Source organism: Aquarana catesbeiana, linkage group LG02, assembly GCF_042186555.1.
Source record: "Aquarana catesbeiana isolate 2022-GZ linkage group LG02, ASM4218655v1, whole genome shotgun sequence".
NCBI lineage: Eukaryota > Metazoa > Chordata > Amphibia > Anura > Ranidae > Aquarana > Aquarana catesbeiana.
Genome location: NC_133325.1, coordinates 332957744 through 332983558, shown reverse-complemented (window position 1 = coordinate 332983558; position 25815 = coordinate 332957744). Strand labels below are relative to the sequence as shown.

At 38.7% G+C, this 25815-nt stretch overlaps 1 long non-coding RNA gene across 1 annotated transcript in view; it reads right to left on the bottom strand.

The window, feature by feature from the left end:
• Nucleotides 1-10424: 10424 nt before the first annotated feature.
• LOC141127937 (uncharacterized) overlaps nucleotides 10425-25815 on the bottom strand; it is a 61013-nt gene continuing 45622 nt past the window's right edge. Inside the window, exons 2-3 of the long non-coding RNA XR_012241612.1 lie at nucleotides 18109-18241; nucleotides 10425-10965 (exon numbers count right to left, since the gene is read on the bottom strand). This is a non-coding gene — a long non-coding RNA (uncharacterized lncRNA). The remainder of the gene's footprint in view (nucleotides 10966-18108; nucleotides 18242-25815) is intronic.

Below are 25815 nucleotides of genomic sequence, written 5' to 3'. Positions count from 1 at the left end.
CCTGTGTCTAACTCAGGATCTGGAATGGAAGAAAACACTTGCGCATGGATATGGGTTAATTCTCGAGATAAAGCAGTCACATAATCAGTTAATACATCAGATTGAAGTTGCAACTGTTGTGTAAAATAACAACCCAGTCTGGGGCTGAGCCAAACAATATCTCATAGGGTGACAAACCATGATTTCCCCTTGGGGTGTACCTAACACTGAACAAGGCAAAGGCAAAGGCAATGGGTAGGCTGTCTGGCCAACTCATTCCCGTTTCCTGAGACATTTTCAGCATTCTAGACTTTATTGTGCCATTCAGTCTTTCCACCTTCCCACTACTCTGAGGATGGTATGGAGTGTGGAAAGCTAGTGTAACCCCTAAGGCTGTCCATATCTCCTTGGTTACTGAGGCCGTGAAAGCCGGCCCCTGATCACTCTTCATAACCTCTGGGACACCATATCTGCACACTATTTCTGTTAAAAGCCTTTTAGCTGTGGTCTTCGCCGTCATGTTGGTAACGGGATAGGCTTCCGGCCTACGTGGCAGACGCAGTCTCTTGTTTAATTCCGTGATTCTTCAACTTCTGTGGCTCCTTTTTTGATCCACACTTCTTTTTCTTCTTTGTCAGCTGTCTCTTGTTGCTCCTTGAGGTGAGTCCTGTTTACAGGAAGGTTTTGTAGAATCATAGTGGTTTGTACAGTCTCTTCAGGGGTGTCTATTGGGTCATCCAGGACAGGTGCATTCACTCTGCTGACCACTTCTCGCGTTCGATCTGCAGCAGAGTAGGGCATCCATTAAGTCCTTGATAGCTGCACTGTGTTTTAAAGCTGTTCCTGCTGCTGTCAGGAACCCTCTGGTTTTCCGAATGATCCCAAAATTTCCTTCTGCCAATTTGCATGCTGTTTCACTGACTGTCGGTAAGTGTGTTGTGTCCATCTTCATCACTTCAAAGCAGTCATGAGCGGTGAGATGAGAATCATTTTCCAAAGAGGTTCCCCCCTCGAGAAGAGGAAGGAGAGTGGATGGGTTAAGGGTATCACATCGGAGGATGGTGATGTTATCGGGGAGAAGCAAGGCACACTGAAGTCTGAGGTGTCTTGCTGTTTGGGCTGTACTTGGTTCAGTATGGTAGTTATGTCATGAGGGGCATTGGGCTGCACAGATGGCTTTAAGGCAGGAGGGTCCCCCCGGCCACTGAGTCCAGTTGACAGGAGTGATACCCTGAGTCTGTTATCATGAGCCTGAGCCAAAACTCCTGTGGCATGTCCTTGCCTCTCTGAGACAAACAGTTTGAAAGTCTTTTAGACCCAAAGCAGAGGCTGTTGAGAGGATCTCCTTCAGAGTTTCAAAATTGTCCGCAGCTTCTGAAGAAAGCAGGAAAGGGTCAGATTTCAGGGCATCATAAAGGGATTGCTTGACCTTGAGGCAAAGGGATGCCCTTGATTGCAGCAACTCTTTCTTCAGTGAGATGTCAGGTGCCTTGGGAGATGCAGAGGCCTGGGAAAATCACCTTCTTTCTGGACTTTTTGCTTTTTAAGGCCTTGCAACCTTGCTCAACCAGGTAGTGGAGGAAGCTTTCAGAGTAGATTGAGGCAATCACAAGCAGGAGGTCATCTACATACTGAAGGAGTACAATGTCTGGGTGTAACTTCATCCAGGTGTCCAGAATGAGGGCCGCTGCCTTGGCGAATTGGGAGGGGGAGTTCTGGGCACCTTGTGGCATAACAGTCCAGGTGTGGCTGGCAGGTGAAACATGCTTGCCTGAATCCTTGTGGAGAAGGTCCATGTGATCCGGGGAGGTAGGCGAGGTGAGGTGTCATGTCCCTGGTACTGGGCACTTTCATGTGGAACATGGTTAGGGCTTGGTTGACTGTGGGTGAATTTCCATGAGCTTCGGTATTCCCTTCTGGAGTGGCTGGGTCTTTCGCAGTTGTAGCAGACACGTGGAGTTGGTACTGGTGGGCGCAGATAGGGTGTGTCAGAGGCCATCATGAGAGGAGCTACTCTCTACTGCTCTGTGAGGATTCTGGACCTAATAACTACTAATAACAACGTCTCAAGCTCCAAGGTTGTGGGTTCTCTATACTCAGACCCTTTCATATTGACTCTTTAAGACCTGAAATAAATGCGGCAGCTAACATGTGTCTATGCGCTCTGTTCAGTATGCTAAAACCCAAATCAGTAAACTTCTTGTACACATATTGACTTCAGGCATTTTAGAGTGGAGATGTGAACCATCTCAATACAGAATATTTTTTTATAGGGAGCCTCGGTCCAGCCGATCTCCACAACATACATATTTATTTTTCTTTCTAAACATTGTAATTAGATACTGAGTCTTTTTTTTTTTCAGAATACAAAACGCTCAGATGTGAATGGGGCCTACCTAAATCTAGCACATAGAGTTAAGCAAAGAAAGCACTTCCTCTTTTGCTCTTCTGACATAATGCCTAGAATACATAAACTTCCTCTTTATTGCTAATACAGCTTAAACACAATTAAAACCAAAAGAAACACCTTTTAGCTTCAATAATGCAAGGGTAAGCAATTACAACTAAATTCAGACTCCGACTGAAATATTCAGAAATATTCAATACATCCTATACATAAATTATTTATTTAATTAAAATGCTACATTGGTTTCTACTATGCTCCATCACTGGAAACATGTGGGTGGGTTTCGGTGTGGGCGGTTCATGGGGCGGTGGCATAGGGCATGTTGCCACAGGGGGAGGTGTCTCTTAGAACAGAGGGGCGGTAGACGAAGGGCAGTGTCTACTTCCTGGGGACCAGACGCCATTATAGGGCGGTGGCTGACTACTTAGCTTCCTCTTTTCTAGTTTTCTTGTACACGAACACAATGCAACCATTTTGATTTGTTTCCTGTTCCATCCACCCTCTTCTTCTTGAATAGCATTTGCAACTTTAAACCAAGCATCTGCTGCTCGCAGCAACCCATAATCTGACAACAGATCTTATTTACGTTTCAAAAAACAGTACACCATTCATCTACTTGTAATCTACCACCCAAATGCATATTAATTCCACACACTTTTGCTAATTTCTTTCCCTTTTTCACAGCATCCTCTCCCTCCCGTTTTAATACCAAATCACAGGCCAGACTGCCCTCTGCGGGCCTAGTCAACTTATTTCCTATTCTGCACAATTTTTGGACTTAAGTGGAAGGAAGGAAAAGCAAGAAAGATCGAGGCAAAACAGAAAAGAAATAAGGGTGAACGCCTCACTAAGCGTAGATATAGAGAGACAGGGTGATGTGGAGGATGGGAAGTGAAGAGATCTCTAGTAAATCTGTTAATGAGGAGACATGAGAGGAAACACAAAATGAGAATCAACAGCTGGTATTCAGTTAATCACTTCAAATGTCTTCTACACTTACCAACACAAAACCCAAACTCCTCACTCTGGCTTTCTCTGCTTCCTTGTAGTCTTCTGGCTGCTGAGGTTGTAGGGGACAACTTTTACTTCCCTGTCCTCTTATCCTAGCCTCAGCCTCAATAACTTCCAATTTCTTACCAACTGAAAATTTCACTGGATAATGTACATTCAATCTGAATACCATTACTTGGGGGACCTCTGGCATTAGAGGTTTGTAACCGAGAATAGATCTCTTATAACCTGGCTCTACCTTTGTGACCAGGCCCCAGGCCCTTCTCATTAATGCCAAACAACAGTCCACAGACACATCTAGGACATGACATTACCAACAACAATTGATGTGACGACTGGAGTGAATTCTGGACTTAATCAGATCCTCACGGGATCCCCACGCCACCGCCGGGCGTATTCCTGACGCCCCCTCCAGGTAACCCGTGCTTCACCGCACCGACAATTATTTCCCCCAGGAGGAGTTTAACCGCGTCCTGATGCCCTCTCCCGATGTCAATCCTCAGGAGAAGTTTAACCACGTCAATTATATCATCCGTGACTATATAATCAATCCCTCATTCCCAACAGCCGTCACACAACACAAGATCGATCGACAAAACAAAACACAATATACTCCAAATACAGGCGGGTCAGAAACAATTGCAGGTTTGTACTATATAAATAGGCTCGAGACAAGATATATACCTGTCTTTGTGGACCGTGGGAAGCCGATGCAGAGACAGAAATTAACCAAATACGGATGTGGATCAAACAGCAGACAAATTATTAAGGAAAATGTCTTACCGCTTTCTCCAGAGTTGATCAGGCTCTGCTCCACCCGTATTTTGGTCCTCTTTCAGTGTCCTCTTAGTTCGGCTTCCTTTTGGGCTAATCTCAAGCCCCACTTTTGGGTGCCAAATGTTTTGGACCGAACCAGAATCGTTCAGTACTTTTGTTTCTGTCCCCCTGGACAAATTAACCTTCAATGTAAAAGTGTGCACACTCACACAAATCACTGACACATACAACGTTCAGTAAATTGGTACTTCTGCTTTTATTACTTCCTGGACCCCAGCTAATATACCGTGAGCCGGATATTTTGTTATCAAATCAAATATCAAATAAGACAAGCGTATGCAGACCACAAGATATACATATTCATTATTGTGACAAAGTATAAGCTTTTAGCTGGGTTATATCTATATAAGGGAATAGCAGACTATCATAGCTAAATAGGGTGTCTTGTTTCCAGTTCTTGAAAACAGGCACAATCTTCTTTTAACTTGCTCTTAACTCTTGCAATTCTGTTCCACACAAAGGGGAAGCTGGCAGACATCTAATTGAGCATGGTTAAGGCTAATAGCTGGTTATATGAGATAAGCACTTATATCTATGCGATTATATTAGAAATAGGCATTTTATCATGGCACTCATAATCACATCCACTACAATACCTTATATACAATGACAATGATTGCAGGTGGTCAGGGGCAGGCAGCAGCTCTCATTTTGCAAATTTTTAGTTTGTCAAAGCAACAGGTTCACTTTAACACAGACCTTCATAACTAAATACACGGAACTTTCACTTCCCCAGAGCTTCATTCAGACACCTCGAATAAAGCAAAGCCAAAACCAAACTTACACAGGGCTATGGAGTCAACTGTGACAGCACTGATTTGCCCATCACTGTTATGTAGGTGAGTCACATGCTCATCCAAACCCATAAGTATCAGTTATTCTCATTGATTCTCACTGCTGGACAGAGCAGTGGGGGTCGGAAGTAAATGTAAGTATAAGCCACTGGGGATAGGAGTTGGAAACTAAAAAAGGAAAACACAGTTTTGCTTTAAGGTTCTGGAAATCTTTTTATATAAAACAATTCTGATCTACTAAAACACACTGGGGTTGATTTACTAAAGGAGTATAGACTGTTCACTTTGTAAAGCCTATGCTGACTTAGCTTAGTAAATAATGAAATGAAAAAAAAAATTTTTGCTTGCATGATTGGATGAATAAAGGAAACCCATCTTCAGCTCATTCAATAAGCTAAATAAACATAGAGTTTACAAACTAACTATGCTCAATTTCTCTAGTAAATCAACACCTTGACTAGCTTGTATTGAAGGTTTTAGGGCTTATTCCAACTAAAGGTTGCATCGTACCATACTTACTGGTGTGCACTCCAAAGTAAACAGTGGCGATGCAGTAATTACAATGCAATGTACTTTAAAAAATTATTGAAATGTCACTTTTTGACATTTTATTCTTTTTATTAAGCAGCAGAGTGTTGCAATGTGGGTGTGTCCTACTTTTTTTTTAGTGCATACAACATAAGACACAAGGTAATTTGCCTTGTTTATGAACTCAGCTTACAATACTTGTCACACCTTGCCAATAGACTCAACAACTCCTTTACTCAGTGCTTATAATAGCAACACAAGTCTTCTTGCCACACACAATGGCACACAATTCCTTCACAATATTTATTATATATGACAAAAAAAATGTTACAAATCATAAAAATTCTACCAACATACATAAAATCCCCCCCAGCAATAGAAATTTGGTATCAAGTGGGTTATCAGGTTTTCAGCCTTTGTATATGTGCATATATATATATATATTATTCTATTTTTGCAACACTTGAACCAAGTACAGTATCTTTCAAGAAAAGATGCAGATGATAAAGTAATTCTTCCACACCAACCTTTTTTTTTACATATTCTGTATCTTTAAATGCTTCATTTACAAAGTAAACTCTACAACAGGTGAAGACTAACATTGTCTGTAAAGGGGATTACTTCACCTTGGGACTGAGTGACTACATGCAATATTATTCCCTGTATGTATGCCTGTAATTGTCTATCCCTGGGAGTCAAATGTGGGAATTTGTAAAATAAGTCCAACTGTACCTTCTACTTCCCTAGAAAAGTCTTGAGGCTCCAGGTCCTTGCCTCCTGGTAAGAGCTAATTACTTTCAGAGAAGTAGGGGTGAAGAGGTGATGATGTTACTAAAGAGTTCAACCTCCAATTCACAATGTGATCTGTAGTGACATCAAAAGTGGTAAATCACAACCATATTTTTGCAATGCCACCACTTCAGCCTATAGGCACTGTTACTTAGATAAGAACTGAGATTTGGCATCAGATGTATCAAGATTACTGACTGCAAAGTAATAATGGAGAAGCAATTAAGGGAGATAAATACTGTAGGTTTGTGTCCTGATGTGCTCCAGAGTTTAATTTCAGGCAATAAATTAAAAAAAATACAACTATATGAGAATTACTGTAGCTTTCCATCTAGTTAAGGAGCTCTTAAGTCAAAATCAATGGCTGTAGCCCAAAGCTTATATTTTCAAGCATCAAATCATTAGAATTTTCATTGTATTTGTTTTGTGTGGCTTCCAATTGTTGTGGTCACAATTATTAACATGTAATCTCTTATAATCCCTGCACATCCTATTTGATATTTTTTATCAGTCTCATGTGTGAGACATCCAGATACATGTGTAAGCACAAAATAACATTGATAACAATGATAACATATAACAACCTAAATTATAATATACAATAATAATGTATAACTTTTAAGGTACCACATATCCCAATGTCCAAACAAATTAACTATTTAAAAAGAGAAAGTAACAAGTTTTTATTTTCATACATGCTGAAAAACAATCGTGTACATAATCACAGAAAGGAAATTTGGCATATGAAAGTAAACATATTCATCTTGGCTCTACCTTCAAAGTAATTATCAAATGTTATTATCTTTAACTCCTCAGATCTTATCTCATATATGATAACCATACTTCTTGACTGAACTATATAACTATATAAGTATCTTGTATTTTTTTTTGTAGCTCACATAATGACTTTTTCTATGCATCCCAATTGTTCCCTTCTTCGGGATGACAAGAATGGAGGAATGCATTCTAAAAGTGAATACACTTAAATCAATATACAATATGTAAAAAAAAACAATCCTAAATATATTGTATTTTGATTTATGTTTAATCACTTCTAGAATATATCCCTCCATTCTTAAAAAAAAAATAAAAAAATTGGATATTGGTATACGTGGTGCCTTGAAAGTCCTATCATATTTTTGGGTTGTTATATACTTGTTATATAGTAAGTTATATAGTAAGTTTGGGATGTTGATACCAACAAACAAATTGCTCAATAGAGTTCCATATATAAAATGATTTTGCTTGGGTAGCTATTCAACAATAAGAAAATATGTATTATTTAGATAGAAGTTAACCTGGTTTGCCCATTTCTGTCATTCAATTTTTCAATCCAGTCAAGGTGAAAGTGGGAGTCTTGAAACCTTTAGCTTTATATTTATCCAGATTAATAAAGAATAATCTCAATATCTGACACACGCCACAGAGTCTACCCCCAACCCACATACCCAAAGCATGGTATCTTCACAATATATGCAGCTCTAAGTGACCAACGACCCTACTCCCAAATTAATACCGTTTCAAAATGGGAACCAGATCTAAATGTCAAGAGTTTACAAACTATGTGGCAAAAGGCCTTCAGATCCACCCGCGAAGTGTCCCATTGCTCTAACCATTGGAAAACCTATCAAAAAATTATACATACTGTAGGTGGTACCTAACTCCCTACATGCTAATAAAAATCTACCCAAACTCTCCCACTACGTGTTGGAGACCCTGTGGCAGCGTGGGTACTTTAGTACACCTCATCTGTTTTTGCAGATCCTTTAGCTCCGTTTGGAGACAAATCTTCTCCCTAATCTCTTCTATATCACAGATCTCTACAACACCTACTCCAGCTCTGGCTCTACTCCACTTGGCTATAAAATAAATTTTCCCTTAAATCACGAGTGGTAATATTACATCCTTTACTTGCAGCGAAGTTAAATAGTACCAGACATTGGAAAACGGCAGAACCCCCTTCCTTGGTGTCCACACTTGCAGAGCTACAGTCAGGTCCATAAATATTGGGATATTGACACAATTCTAAACTTTTTCGCTCTATACACCACCACAATGGATTTGAAATGAAACAAACAAGATGTGCTTTAACTGCAGACTCAGCTTTAATTTGAGGGTATTTACATCCAAATCAGGTGAACAGTGTAGGAATTACAACAGTTTGTAAATGTGCCTCCCACTTTTTAAGGGACCAAAAGTAATGGGACAATTGGCTGCTCAGCTGTTCCATGGCCAGGTATGTGTTATTTCCTCATTATCCCATTTACAAGGAGCAGATAAAAGGTCCAGAGTTCATTTCAAGTGTGCTATTTGCATTTGGAATCTGTTGCTGTCAACTCTCAATATGAGATCCAAAGAGCTGTCACTATCAGTGAAGCAAGCCATCATTAGGCTGAAAAAACAAAACAAACCCATCAGAGAGATAGTAAAAACATTAGGTTGGCCAAATCAACTGTTTGGAACATCCTTAAAAAGAAAGAATGCACCGGTGAGCTCAGCAACACCAAAAGACCCGGAAGACCACGGAAAACAACTGTGGTGGATGACCAAAGATAATGAATAAGCGCACCTGTTAGTGTGTGAAACGCGCCTACCATTTGAACTGTCTGTAACACTTGGGATGTTCGTTCATTAAATAAGAATTTTGATGGATCTTGGAGTGCAGCCATTTCTTTAGTGTTGACAGAAGAATTCTTTCCCTGGTGAAGAAAACACCCTTCACAACAGTTGGCCAGATCAAGAACACTCTCCAGGAGGTAGGTGTATGTGTGTCAAAGTCAACAATCAAGAGAAGACTTCACCAGAGTGAATACAGAGGGTTCACCACAAGATGTAAACCATTGGTGAGCCTTAAAATCATGAAGGCCAGATTAGAGTTTGCCAAACAACAAAAGCCTTCACAGTTCTGGAACAACATCCTATGGACAGATGAGACCAAGATCAACTTGTACCAGAGTGATGGGAAGAGAAGAGTATGGAGAAGGAAAGGAACTGCTCATGATCCAAAGCATACCACCTCATCAGTGAAGCATGGTGGTGGTAGTGTCATGACGTGGGCATGTATGGCTGCCAATGGAACCATTCTCTTGTATTTATTGATGATGTGACTGCTGACAAAAGCAGCAGGATGAATTCTGAAGTGTTTCGGGCAATATTATCTACTCATATTCAGCAAAATGCTTCAGAACTCATTGGACTGCGCTTCACAGTGCAGATGGACAATGACCCGAAGCATACTGCGCTAGTAACCAAACATTTTTTTAAGGGAAAGAAGTGGAATGTTATACAATGGCCAAGTCAATCATCTGACCTGAATCCGATTAAGCATGCATTTCACTTGCTGAAGACAAAACTGAAGGGAAAATGCCCCAAGAACAAGCAGGAACTGAAGACAGTTGCAGTAGAGGCCTGGCAGAGCATCACCAGGGATGAAACGCAGTGTCTGGTGATGTCTATGCATTCCAGACTTCAGGCTGTAATTGACTGCAAAGGATTTGCAACCAAGTATTAAAAAGTGAAAGTTTGATGGATGATTGTTAATCTGTCCCATTACTTTTGGTCCCTTAAAAAGTGGGAGGCACATATACAAACTGTTGTAATTCCTACACCGTTCACCTGATTTAGATGTAAATACCCTTAAATTAAAGCTAAAAGTCTGCAGTTAAAGCACATCTTGTTTGTTTCATTTCAAATCCATTGTGGTGGTGTATAGAGCCAAAAAGATTAGAATTGTGTCAATGTCCCAATATTTATGGACCTGACTGTAAATCTCCAATGCGAGATGGAGAGAATAGTAGCCAGGAACATGTGACCATGGACAAGTTTCTCTTCAAGTGGTCCTCTTGGTTATCACATTCAGGAAGCACTGTACAAGTATTAGGTTTCTTGCTGAATATCTCCTGTTGAATTTTACCTTGTTTGATTGGTATGCTGGTATTCCCCTTCCCCCACCTCTCTACCCACCCCCCCCACTTCTCACCCTTCTCCTCCCTCCCCCCTTCTGGAGTTATCCCCATTAATGCCTCCAAATGTAGACATATCCTTACAACCTATTTTGAATTTAACTATTTTGTGTCAGGGTACTCACCAAGGCCGAGATGCTGAGAGCGGCTCCCCTTGCAGCTGAGCGCACTTTACCTCTGGAAGTGTTACAGAGGGTATAGGGCACAAAGAGGCACAAGTCACCAGCAGGTAAATGGGACTTGAGTGAAGATCTCCAGTAGAGCTGGTACACCATGCTGTGGTAGGCTTGGGACCAATCTGGAGTAAGAAGCCCAGCTGGGACTCTAACCCAACAGATCCAGAAGTAGAGACTGGGGATGGGTCCTTGGAGCAAGAAGCAAGTCCTTAATACAACACAGGGTCATACACAGGAAGTCAGGCAGGTGAGGCGGGAGAGAGAGTCCTTAAACAAGCCAAGGTTAAACACAGGAGGCAGGTAGAATAGAGGAGTCCTTTAAACAAGCTGAGGTCAAGCACAGGAGGCAGGTAGAGTAGAGGAGTCCTTTCCTTAGGCAAGCCGGGTTCAAAGTAATGGAGAAGATCAGAGCAGGTCAGGGTCAATCCAGGTCACAACAGGTAATCACAGGATAGCAGAACTTGAGGCAGGAACACAGGAAGCTGAGAGACAAACCAGCAATTAGATAAGGGGTTGGGCAGCCTTTTATAGGCCAGCAAGGGGATTTCACGTTATGCATGCTTCAGTGCACATGCGCATGCGCCCATGCCGTCATGCTGTATCATGCACCCATATGCGCCCATTCAGCTGTATCGTGCACCCGCATGCGCCGGAGCGCCGTTCTACCACGCATGCGGAAAGTGACAATACTGGCATGTCCAGCTTCTGCTATTTCTCTGACATTTTGCTAATTATTATGAGTATGTTTCATGAGTTAATTTTTATGCTCCAGTTGGAACATCTGACATGATATCACATGTACTGCTAACTATGTATGTGAAAACTTAATAATAATGACTATTGAAATATAATAAGGAATAATCTGTTTTGTCCACTGGAAATTACTACAATGACAAAGTGAACATATTTTGTGCCACTCTACAGTCTGTGATCAGGAAATGTCATTATTTTATTCAATTATGCTAATATTGATGATGGATACTACGAATTAGATGAACACGTTAAATGTTAAGAATATTGAAAACATGCTAACATAATATATTGTTATTTCAAAAAATATTATATTGCACGCTTTCTGCTCGAGTATTAGCATGTAGTGTGCAGGAAAACCATCAGAAATTTCGGGGTCCCTTACACAGCTTTAGGCCTGGGGCCCCCCCAGTCCTGATCACCAACATTCCCCAGGGTCCACCCAATGGCCATCCAATGAATCCGCCCACTTGCCTGTCCACCAAGTTCTTCAGTGCACCCACTTTTATTTTAACACTTTTACAACGTAATATATGAAAAAAGTGTATCTCAAGTCATCAGTGCTTTCAAGATTTAACAGTAAGGAATTATATTTTGTCCACGACAAGGTTGACTCTTTTGAGCAGGACCCTACACTAACACTAACTGCACTACAGATGACTGGTATGATTTAGCAACAGAGAGGAGTTTCAGCAGGGGTTTGCCTCGGATTAATTATAACAACTGCAGCCATTGATGCTTTTTGTCTTTTTTTTTAAAGCTGCTGGCAATGTTATTTTAAATGTATTTCCTTAAACTGGAGAACAGCTTTTAAAAGCACATTTCATGCTAAATGGAAAATTATGGCTTAAGGTGCATAAAAGTATCACATTACTTATATGCTTCACAATACCAACTTTCTTTCTGATTTTGGAACACATCCCCTTAATAAAGTGGAAAACAATGTATTGCTGCTTCTCTCAAACAGAAACATTAATGTAAGAAAGAAGAAAAAAAAACACCAATCAGATTCACAACTGCCTTGAATATTTATGGCCCTATCACACTTGTGCATTGTGGCAATATGCACTAAAATGTGTCTGCCTGCACTCCAAGGTATTGTACAGTAGAGCACAATAAACTACAGCTCATTACTGTGTGTTTACCATGTGTTGTGGGTGGTGCACTGCATTATTAAATAGGGTCATGTATGTTTTTAATCCATTCTGATATTGGGCTGCCTAAATGCAATGTGTATTAATGCATGTGCATGTAGCATTGGAACATTTAAGTATAAATGGACCCCTAAGCTTTCATCTCCACTTCTGATCTTTTTTCTTGGCTGCTGTTATATGCAGAGAAAAGGGATATGTTATTGTAAAAGTAGAGAGAGAATAAACTAGATAGCATGGCCCTCAATAAGCACAATACATTTTATCTCCAACTAAAGCTCTCAGATGGTCAATGTGCAATGGATGATGTAAAAGTTAGCTTAAAGATAGCCTTTGTCCATTTGTCCCACTTGGCTGTGCCTGAGCACCAATCACCAACTCTGTCACATTGGAGGAATGGTAGAGTCAAATATTCCCCATAACCAGAGAATCCAGGTATTTCTCCTTTTTTTTTTTGGGGGGGGGTGAACTTTGAGGGAATAAAGATATAGGAGCATGTGCAACAATGGGCAATGCAACAGATAAGTGAATCTGCCTCTTTGCACTGAAGTATAGGTTCATTTTAAATTAAGCTGAATGCAATTAACCCTTTAATTCGACAATGTTTGCAAACATTGCTGCAAAAAAAATATTTAGCAAATTAAAATCTCACTGGTTCACCACCAAATTGCCTTCTGCACCGTGCAGAAGGCAAAATCACAGCCTGCATGTCATACATCTCTGTCTTTTTTGACAATCTTGCCTCCCTGTCCTCTGCATATATCAGAATCGAAGTTAAGGCATAGCTGTTGACTTCAAATGGTGCATTTTCTTGTCAGTAACAGTACTATTTAGTATGCTTAGGTTGCCTAGTTTGTGAAAAAGAAGCATTGCATTTAAATCAGCTGCCAAAGTGAACTATAAAAGTACCACTATATTTACAAGCTTTAAATGAAAAGGTTCACTTTATTGTCAACTTAACGCAACTACTGGTGCTGAAATGCTTTAGAATGGCATCTATTTGTTTTACTTTTTGCCTGGAATTGCTCTTTATGACTTTTATGTAAAGATTTATAAGCGTAGCAATATACCTACTTGTTGCGTGGAATTTTTCTTTATGATTGCTAGCTAAAGATCTTATAAATGAAACAATATACCACCATTTTTAAGTATTGAAAATATGGGAAAATAAGAAGTCTCTTAATAGAAAAGTTCAGGGGGCAGGGGACTACGTTTATGTAACACTTTGTTCAATTTTGCTGGGTGCAGCAGATCCAGAGCTAGCATGGTTGATAGTGTCCCCTTCCCTGACACTGTTCTGTAAGATATGAATAGTTAATTAGTTGTGCTTGACAACGCTTTTCTCTGATAGCAGACATGTGCCTGAGATCAGATCAGCACAGTCAAAACTCTTGCAGGGAGAGCTAGAGTTTTGTCACACTCACCAACAGCAGTCTCTGATGGTGGGTGTTATAATGTGGTCCCAGACTGACTTGCCTGTTTTAATCTTTACTAAACATTCTTCTCTCCCTGTAGGATTTTTAATGTATTGCAGCAGTAGAAATGGAAGAATAACAAGGTGATACAAAGCACTTCATCAACCGCAACAGTGAATATGTAGATACGATCTGACTTAAGGAGTCATCATGATATATAGCATACAGAGCGTGACTCAGTTCTCTATTTATAACTGTAATATATATTTTAGTCACTGATCCATTTCATAAATAAATGCCATTTTGTTAAGAATGCTGCAAAAGGGCATAGGCATGTGCACAGCAGAGGGGGTGGTTACAACTGCTTGAGCTTCACAAAGGGAACACCCACAAATTAGGCTTCAGGCAGGGGAGGAGCTTACAGGCATTAATAGCAGACAAAAAGTGTATTTCCTTTTACAAAGAAAAGTATTTAAAACTGATTCAATAGACTGGCAGTTACGTTTTTATTAATGTTGAGACTTCTTTGATCTCTGATTTTGGGCAATCCCTTCCTATTTCAAGGTTTAAATTCAGACGTTGCCCTTACCTATTTAGTGTATAGTATAGTTAAGGTGGAAGAGCTTGGATAACTAAAGTTATCAGTATGTCTTTTTCAAAATGTTATGGCATTAAAACTTACATAACACTACCTTTACCTCAGTGATATTTAAAAGGACCTATCACAAAACAAAACCCTGTGAGGAAAGCCTCAGAAGTTACTATTCTTCAACTTCCGGCCTACATACTAGTTCCAGGACATTGCTATCACTTTCAGTGCAGAACAATAGTATACATTTAACTAACAGATCAGCTGGAGCTGGTGATGATCCACAAAATAACTTTTTTTCAGAGAAGCTGCATGATAATATGCTCTGGCCTGGCTGTGCACGCACTAATTCTGACAGTGGAAGGCTGCTTAATTAGCTGCAGATCACTTGCCCACTTACACTCCCCTCATCAGGTGTGGCCTCTTTGAGCTGCTGAGAGAGAGAAACTAAAAAAATATTGTTCCTGGGCATAAATCTACCTACAATTGAATAAACAAACTGTTTAGGAGAAAGATATTTCCTTGAGCAGTGTTTCTAGACTTTTGTCACATATGTACTATATTACAACATTGGGCCATAAATATATGCCAACAGTAATAATACCAGTCATTAGTCAGATCAAAGTCTTTTCAGGCAAAACAAACTTTATGTTTGGCCATATTGGTCCTTGGTATAAGTATTTATGCACACTACCCTTTGAGCCAATATTCAAGACAGATGTGTCCCCAAATTGTCCACTGCAGAAAATAAACAATTAAAATAAAATTATAGATTGGGTACAGGGACTGGAGTTGAAAATTTAATTTTTTTCTCCCTGGAGATCACCTTTAATTTAAAAAATTGCCTGGTTGAATTTGGTATCCTGGTCTGTTTAGGTATTTGTGTCTCTGAACACAACACTTAGTTGGCCAAAACTGTTTGTAATATCTAGCCTAGACTGCAGTTAGTATCAGTGCTGGGACCTGGTTATTAATTGAATTACGCACACTGAGCCAAAGTACAAAATTTTGTGAAATAATATGTTACAATTGGTGGATGGCCAAACCATGTAGTGGCTCAGTTATGTATGTATGGGGCTGTGTTGTGTGATCCTGTGACTCTATTTGTCACAAATAGTGAGGAACATTGGGTTTGAACCAAAGTAAAATTCAGTCTGAACTTTGCCTGTTTGGCATTTAACACATGGGTGAACTAAACAGAGTGTTCACCATCCAGCCCAGCCAAAGCTTCAGTTACAATGGGAAGTAGAGATGGGCCGAACACCCCCCTGTTTGGTTCGCAGCAGAACTCTTGAACAGGGGAAATGTTCTAACCTGAACGGCGAACCCCATTGAAATCTATGGGAGTCAAAGAGGAAAAATAAAAAGTGCCCATTTTGATGGCTTATATGCAAGTAATTGGCCATAAAAGGGGTATGGGGGTCTGGGTACTGCCCTGAGGGGCATGTATCAATAAATTATCTTTTTTTAATGATCGTTTTTTCAGGAGCAGTGATTTTAATTATGCTTAAAGTGCAACAAAAAAAATTGAAAAATTAATTTAAATGTAGTGCCTGGGGTCCCCTTAATGTGCCTGTTGAGTGGCACATCTGTAGCATGCATAAAACATGCTACAGCAAAAATTACATTTCTAAATAAAAAAAAAAGATGCCCCACGCCAAAATTAAAAAAATCCATACCAGACCCTTATCTGAGCATGCAGCCCGACAGGTCAGAAAAGGGGAGGGGACTAGGTGTGTTTTTGGGTGTTTGTTGAATGGCCGAACAGGCAAATGTTCGGCCTGAACTCATGCTCAGGTCGAACCATTCACCCATCCCTAATGGGAAGTGATACTTTTTGCAGTGGAATATCAAGAATCAACCACTATTCCTGTGCCTTTATTTACAACCAGCTGCCAGCCAGTTATCTGTCATTTGGCAAAGAGTAGAGATAGGATTGGTCATGTCTTGGGGTCCTGGGGGACTTTTTTAAAGGACAAAGTGTGTAATGTGTTTATTTTCTGTTTACTTTTTTGTGAATCAGTAGGGGTACTAGGTACCACTCACTCATTCATGTGAGGGGGCAGAACATTTGGCTCATCCCTAGTCACAAAGTGGCTCAGTTGATAAGGAATTATTGGGATTGGAATGAGAAGCTGAGAGTTATAAATCAGTATTGATATCTACCAGATGGTAGGGAGGGTGGTAGGCTGGAATCTGTTATTATATGTTTGAAAGTTCTGTTACCAGAAATAATATGTGTGTTTGGAGGTGTGCCACCCTGGCAGCCTAGCTACCCTAGATCAGGATCTATGTTGGCTATGCAGAAATTGAGCCATCTGTTTCTTACTTCTTGTTTTAAGATGTCAGCTGAGCCACATCTTATCAGCAGCTAAGACCCTGTCTACATGTTTAACATCTATATTTTGTTCCTACATAAGAGAAAGCAAGCATGTTCAGTATTAATACCAATCAAGCTGTTGCTATGTTGCAGAGTTACAGGCTCTGAAGCATGCAGCACAGACTGCAAGTGACATAGTGGCTGGGGGTTGGGAAGCAACAGTGGGCAGCAGGGATATAAAAGCATCTGAAACACCCAGAAGTAAAGATTATTGTTGTGTCTTTAACCCAGCAACCTAGCAACAGTTTGATTCAATTGTTGTACTAATACTGAATGCTAGGTTTGCCTTTTCCTATGCACTAATAACATATAGACATCACATGTGGTGATAGTGTCTTTTAAAGTGTTTTACCTATACTACTCATGCCAGTTAAATAAACAAGCAGCATAATTACAAAACTATTTTGAAGCTAATTTATGAGACTTAACAATAATGTAAGTTTAGATTTCATTACATTCTTTCTATACCAAATGTAAAGGTAAGGTAAATGTGCTTAATTATAAACAGAAGTGTGCCAGAATTCCTACAGGTTGAGTGAAACACAACACAAAGCATGTGACTGTCATGCTACTAAGATGTTATCATGTTTGCACTGTAAAACTCTAACTTTACTGTAAATGGAAAGGTTTTCATGTGTAGACCTATTGTAGTTTCATAATGTTTGGTGTTGATTTGGTAGGCAACAGTGGTCATTTCTATAAAGCCTTTGTGCGCATTATGCAACTATGGATAAGCAAATCTGACAAGATCTGAACCGCCAAGGTTTTGATGAATTGTGCTTGATATTTGGTTTACGCAGACTTAGTGGCAAATTCTATTGAAGTCTAATGCGGATGGTCCTGTAAATTGTGGCATATTTTAAGGCTAATAGACAAAGTGCTGTCAAAAGAAAGCAATGGAGGCTTGGCACTGCCATCAGGGACGTGTACCAATACCTGAACAAATCTGTTCAGGTATTCTCACAGCCACAGAGGGGCATTAGTCCATCAACACAGCATGGATGGAGGAATCTGTTAGAATGTATTTGTTCAGCTCACATGATATATAAAGAAGAAAAAAAGTAACAGTAAATGAACAGCTTTAGACTTCTCATACTGTTTGCCTGCCTTGGCTTGGCTCTTCCTGTCTGCTTTGCATTGGCCCTGCCTGTTCTTATTCATTTGTCTGCAGTTGTCCACCTAGACTCTACTGTTTATTGCATAGTGAAAGTTGTGCTGCCACACATGTCTGTCTATACCTTAAATAGCATCAATGATAATTTGGCACTTATAGACTCTGTAACCTTGTGAGACCATCACCTGGAAACATAGTATACATCTATCTGTATTTTGTCCTGTACCTGCTCTCCTGTGTGTCTGAACTTTACTCAGATTTTCCTGCTATTCCTTGGATTTCCACTTTACTCTTGTCATCAAGTCCTTTCGTCTCGGTAGCGCTCAAATATCTAGGTAGAGCCAGCAATTCCTTGTTGCCTGTGACATAATAGACATAAAAATAATGATTTGATGATGTTTATACCCCCTACTTTGTACATTATTGAATGCAAAATTCTTTACATGACATTACAACGTATGATTGATGAGCCAGAAAGAAACTGATTTAATGTTTTTTTACAGATCCAAAAGCACATATTCCTAATATAGCATATTGTACTCCAATAACTTAGCCTCTCCAATGAATAGTATATTGTTGGCAAACTTAAGGTTTTGCTAATCTTACTAGAACAAGTTATGTCACAGTATATTACACTCAACATTCAAAAAAACACTGAATGATTGCCAAAGGTACAAAAGTGCATTTTTACTGGTAGGATAAATGAATTGGCTTCATCAAATGTAGGTATCAGATTACATTTGCAAGTTTTCAAATGCAATTTAAATTAATAAAGATAAACCAATAATGGGTAATTCAAGTTCTATGGTGAGACTCACCAAGCTGGTAAATGGTAAGCTTCAGATTACCAAAATAAACATAGAAAATTAAACAAGTGCATGAAAACATCAGAAATCAACAGCATGAACACACAGAGTGACTGAGAAAATCATTTCCATTTGCATAGAAAGCAGGTAATAGAGAAAATAGTTAATTGATTCTTCAAGGATTTCCTCTTTTATACTAAAGCATATACAGTGCCTTGAAAAAGTATTCATACCCCTTGACATTTTCCACATTTTGTCATATTACAACCAAAAACATAAATGCCTTTTATTGGGATTTTATGTGATAGATTAACACAAAGTGCCACATAATTGTGAAGTGGAAGGAAAATGATAAATGGTTTTCTTACAAGTAAATATGTGAAAAGTGTGGCGTGCATTTGTATTCAGCCCCCTGAGTCAATACTTTGTAGAATCACCTTTCACTGCAATTACAGCTGCAAGTCATTTTGGAGATGTCTCTTCCAGCTTTGCACATCTAGAGAGTGACTATTTTGCCCATTCTTCTTTGCAAAATAGATCATGCTCTGTCTGATTGGATGGAGAGTGTCTGTGAACAGCAATGTTCACATCTTGTCACAGATTCTCAATTGGATATAGGTCTGGACTTTGACTGGGCCATTCTAACACATGATATGAATATGCTTTGATCTAAGCCATTCCATTGTAGCTATGGATGTATGTTTAGGGTCAATGTCCTGCTGGAAGGTGAACCTATGTCCCAGTCTCAAGTCTTTTGCAGACTCTACCAGGTTTTCTATTAGAATTGCCCTGTATTTGGCTCCATCCATCTTCCCATCACTCTGACCAGCTTCCCTGTCCCTGCTGAAGAAATACATCCCCACAACAAGATGCTGCCGCAACCATGTTTCACAGTGAGTATAGTGTGTTTAGGGTGATGTGCAGTGTTAGTTTTCCACCACACATAGCGTTTTGGCTTAAGGTAAAAAGTTAAATTTTGGTCTCATCTGACCAGAGCACCTTCTTCCACATGTCTTCTGTGTCCCCCACATGACTTCTCGCAAACTGCACACGGTACTTCTTATGGCTTTCTTTCAACAATGGCTTTCTTCTTGCCACTCTTCCATAAAGGCCAGATTTGTGGAGTGCACGACTAATAGTTGTCCTGTGAACAGATTCTCCAACCTGAGCTGTGGATCTCTGCAGCTCCTCCAGAGTTATCATGGGCCTCTTTGCTGCTTCTCTGATTAATGCTCTTCTTGCCTGGCTTTTCAGTTTAGGTGGATGACCATGTCTTGGTAGGTTTGTGGTTGTGCAATACTCTTTCCATTTTCGGATGATGGATTGAACAGTGCCTCATGAAATGTTCAAAGATTGGGATATTTTTTTATAACCTAACCCTGCTTTAAACTTCTTCACAACTTTACCCCTAAGGGCTTCATAGAACAGCTGTATTTATACTGAGATTAAATTACACACAGGTGGACTCTTTACTATTTAACTATTTACTAGTTAGGTGACTTCTGAAGGCAATTGGTTCCACTAGATTTTAGATAGAGGTATCAGAGTAAAAGGGGCTGAATACAAATGCATGCCATACTTTTCAGATATTCATTTGTAAAATAAATTGGAAAACCATTTATCATTTTGCTTCCACTTCACAATTATGTGCCACTTTGTGTTGGTCTATCACATAAAATCCCAATACAATACATTTATGTTTTTGGTTGTAACATGACAAAATGTGGAAAATTTCAAGGGGTATGAATACTTTTTTAAGGCACTGTAGTGCTAAAGTATACAGTGATCAAAACAGGGTATATGCAATGTATACGTTTGGTATAGTAAAGACTAGACTGGTTTCACAGTTAAACTGTGAACAAATTGGTAAACATGGAACTCGTAGGCAGGCCAGTAAAATGGTGCTACCATGTGGCTAAGACTAGATCTTACCGTTCATTTGCCAGAAAAAAAAGTTTGGGTTCAGATAAAGTGGATCAAGGGACAAATATATTTGTAGTTTGTGTGTCTCGGAAGATTGTCATCCCATTGACTACATGAAAAAGATAGCCAAGGAGGTGATGGAGTCTGTTTATTTTGTTGGTTCCATGACTTTGACTGTAGGATATGTTTCTTTAGGTAAAACACTGGTTCTTCGGGGTCAATCAATACATGCTTTTTCCCTTCTGTGGTCTGTAGTAGGACCATGGCTAAGTAAAACTGAATCTGTGAAAGAGAGCTGTGAAAACTTTTTTAAATGCTTTTCTTTTGCGACTTTTTTCTTCTGAGTAGTCTACAAAGATAAGTCACACATTGATCCTGAACTTAAAGGTCATGTAAGAGGGTTTGGATGCCTTTGAAGACTGCAGCATCCATCACTTGACTCAGTTTTACCCCCAGACTCTTCCCAGTAAAATCCACTGGGAATGAACTGGCTAGACTCATTGTAAGTTTTGACTTACATGAAATAATTTAGGAGCATCACAATTTAGTCAAGAAAGCACTTCATGTCACTGGTTACACAACACAGGAGTTGTAGCACAGTTATTAGATATCACTCTGTTTTCTTCTCCTGTTAGACTGTTCACTGTCAATAGATATGCAATGCAGCAGAATCTGATATAGTACAGCCCCTTCAATATGATACTGGGTGCATTTTGAAATACATTCAATGTTTTTTATTAGGACATACTTTAGTTAATTTTTTTGTTTTGTCTGCTTTAACCCCTTGCCGATCAGCGCACGATGATATACGTCGGCACAATGGCACGGCTGGGCAAATGGGCATACAGGTACGTCCCCTTTAAATTGGGGCACACATGCCCACTGCGTACTGTGAGTGTGCCCGAAGATCCCGCATACTCGATGTCCGCTGGGGGCCCGCGATCAGAATGCGGAGATGCCTATGTAAACAAGGCATTTCCCTGTTCTGCCTAGCAACGTGACAGAGATCTACTGCTCCCTGTCATCCGGAGCAGTGATTTCTATCATGTTCTAGTGAGACAATCCCCCCTACAGTTAGAATCACTCCCTAGGACACACTTAACTCCTAGATCGCCCCCTAGTGTTTAACCCCTTCACTGCTAATGTCATTTACACAGTAATCAGTGCATTTTTATAGCACTGATCACTGTATAAATGACAATTGTCCCAAAATAGTATCAAAAGTGTCTGATGTGTCTGCTGCAAAGTCACAGTCATGATAAAAATTGCAGATCGCCACCATTACTAATAAAAAATAATAATAATAAAAATGTCATAAATCTATCTTCTATTTGTAGATGCTATAACTTTTGCGCAAACTAATCAATATACGATTATTGCAATTTTTTTTACCAAAAATATGTAGAAGAATACATATCGGCCTAAACTGAGAAATAATTTTTTTTTTATATATTTTATGGGGATATTTATTATAGCAAAATGTAAAAAATATTGTTTTTTTTTCAAAATTCTCATTTCTAGTAGGAAATAATAGGATTGGGAATATTATGGAGAATGGGTAGAAGACATTGGAGGAAGAACAGTTTTGGTATCTTAAGAATGTTATTATTGGGCACCAGCACTATTGGTTACCACATGTGGGGAAGAGGATTACATTGAAAACAATCCTAAACATTGCTGTACAGTATTTTATAAACATTAGAATTGACATAATACAATATTCATATAATCTGTTAAATGTATTATGCAATATTTTCCATCACATAAGATTTTGCTCATGTTTGCAAAAACTTTAAAATTCAGGTGGAAATTATAAAGCTAAAATGTCAGACTGCTTTCAGTAAGTGTTTCAACTTTTTAATGCTGCATGCCACCATATTCAAGTAAATAGCAAGAAAATGGATTTTGAATGATACTTCAAATATACTTGTGTAGCTTTTTGAAGTGCCTAAAAACCATAAGTGATTATGTCATGGATAATTCCAAACTGGTTACAAGGGCCATCTTAATTCTTTATAGTAGAATTTGAATTTATGTCAGCTGGTTGGGTCAAGTAAATACACAGAGATACATAAGAGCCTTAATGAAAATGACAACTCAATTTTCTAAGCATAAAACCAAAGTTTAAAGGTTAGAATGTGCTAAGCTACATAAGGTCAGCATAATTTGGTCATGATGTGTGCTCTATATTTAAGAAAAACTGTCATTTACAAGCATAATAATTACTACTTAGTGTGGAAATTAAAGTATATTCTGAAGAAAAGCTAGAAAAATGTAAAAGTGGAAACTTTTACCCACCATTGTATTTTAGTGATCCAGGAACCACCATCAGAATGCACTGTGCAGTTCTTCGATGTTCAAAATGGTAGAAGGACAACTGCTGATTGGACAATGAAGGAGATACAGAACAGGGACACATTTTTCTCCTCTATATCTCTCAGTTATTACATAACTGCATTTATATGAATGCTATAACCACTAAATTGGATGAAAATTTTGATGCTACATTTAGCAAACAATCCAGTTTTGATTCTCAGGCTTGTACTATGGAAACAATATGCAATTTGGTTGAAAACTTGTGCTCTAAATAGTTTTCTTTTTTTGTAAATCAAAACTTACACTGCCCTTCATCTACCTCCATCCCCTCCTTCATTTTTTTATTTTACTTAATTTCTACCCACTAATCATACAGATAGAATGGGGGGGGGGGGGGGGGTTGGGTTGCTGGACTGGAGGACCCCACTCACCTATGCTATGAAACTTAACTACAAGTAAAATGCCCATCATAGTAAGAAAAACAAATTGTTATCAACATAAGAACCCATGAAAAACAAATGAATTAGATTAAGACTCTAAAGTGCTTCACAATATCTATCTATCTATCTATCTATCTATCTATCTATCTATCTATCTATCTATCTATCTATCTATCTATCTATCTATCTATCTATCTATCTATCTATCTATCGCATGACTGGCAGCTCTGAAGTCTGTCCAAATTTTTCCTAAAAAACAAAAAGATGGTAGAATTTAATGCCAGTACTGCTTGAATAGACAACAAATAAACTTGTTGATCCATCACATCATGATGGATAATTTGAAATACCTTGCATGGAATAATGTATGTACATTAGAACATATTTTTTTAACTAACTAGGATAACAATCCTTTTTTTCAAAGTAATGAGAAGCATTACAAGCATGAAACCGAAAAGCGGCATTGAGAAAATGTGATAGACTATAATTGCATTTGCATATGTGATGTCAAGCAGGTGTCATACACATGTCTGTCAGAAAATACAGCTGGAGCTAAAGGCTTGCCAGTATGCATGAACAGAAATAGCAAAGTATGTCTATCTAAATTGTATATATACACACAGTATTAGTCCACAGTAAAAAAAACAAAAAAAAAAAAAAAAAACAAAACAACGTTCCTAACCATAAAAAAGATTAAAGATGCTTCAATGCATTTCTGAGGATAGTTTTACCAGGATGAATATAAACCACAATGCTGTATTTATTGGGGCATACCTTATTTATCCATTGGTTTTGCTAGGATAGCCACAATTGTTTGGCTTTAAAGGGGCAGGAGATGCTAAAAGTTGGCCTAGTTTGCTCAATTGTGTTCAAATTTAGACCAGACTTAATTTGGATACAAACATAATTAGGCTGGTTTACTAAAAGAGTTGAGAATCTTCACTCATAAATGTTTCTGAATATTCTCTTAAATGATCCACTCATGCCAAAAATAGTGATGGATAAATGTGCATAGGTTTGGTTTGCAAATTGGAACCTTTATCTGTAAACAGAATCAAAAGTAATGCTACCAATTAAGTCCCACTCAGAGATCTTTAATTGCTAGGACTGATTCAGCTGCCACATGAAGAATTATTAAAATATTGTGCATTCACACTCTCACTATCTCCACCCACTACCCAGCTGCTGTGCCTGAAGTCCAATACACCCAAATAAGTGCAGAGCTATATTCAATATAAGTAATTGAATAAGTAATTAAAATATAACAGTGTCATACAAATGACAAAAAACGTGTTAAGAAAAATGTTCTAAAGCCACAAATATAAAGTGATGTTCAAATAAGTGACAAACTTTTTTAGGTGTGTCCTTCTCATAAACACACAGAATGAATTGTTGTGACAAATAAAACAAGTTGTGCTTCTCCAAGTTCCACACAACAGTGACCTTCCTTGCCTTCCCCTTAGATATGCTCACCAGAGATATTTGTGACCTCTTATGTGCATACCCCCCCAGAAATATAGTATCCATGTTCCACTAGAGAATCTATACAAACTAATGACTGTAACTAAAAATTGGATTTAAAGCAATTTAAATGTATCTACATGTTGATGCTGGGTTGGGGCACAGTAGAATGTGAGTTTTATAATTTGCAATTTTAAATGTTTTAAATAAACTTACTACACTATGGTGATCCCTTCTCTGACTACATCGATCTGAACTCTTTGGGAAGGGAAGGATTGGTAACATGTCCCATACAAGATTGGAAGTTTACTAGAGGATTCTTGGCATTACAAAACAACTAAGAAGAGAAGAAGTGGATACTATATTCCCGCAACATGTTTTGTGACTTTTGTTATATACATAGAAGGTCACAAATATTTCTGGTGAGTGAGCACATAAAAGGAATGTCACTGTTGTATGGAACTTGGTGAAGCACAGCTTGTTTTATTAGGCACAATAAGGACACTAAAGAGTGTGTTTATGAGAATGACTTATCACTGCGTGAACTTTTACCACTGTACCTAAAAAAGCTTGGCACTTATTTGAATATCACTTGATGTTTGTGGCTTTAAATCAGTTTATTAACATAGTTCTTTAAGTTATTTGTATGACACTGGTAGACATCTGCACGCCGGAAATTTTTGTTTTATTTCAAATGCATTCATTCATTAAAGAATTTTGTTTTGTCATATTTGCTATGTTGACCTGATTTGTTTTTAAAATGTGTTTCTTATCTTTGGTTTTCATTCTGTATATTAGTTGGTCCGAGTGGATTCCAAAAAATTTTCAGTTTTTTTGGAAGGTTGTTATATATTCAATATATTATTGAATTGGACAGAATTTAACTGGAAAGATTCAATACTTTCGGATGCTAGTCCAACTCCCCAAGAGAAATGGCATTAGCCGATTGGACAATATCAACTGGCATCATGTGCATCCAAATTAACA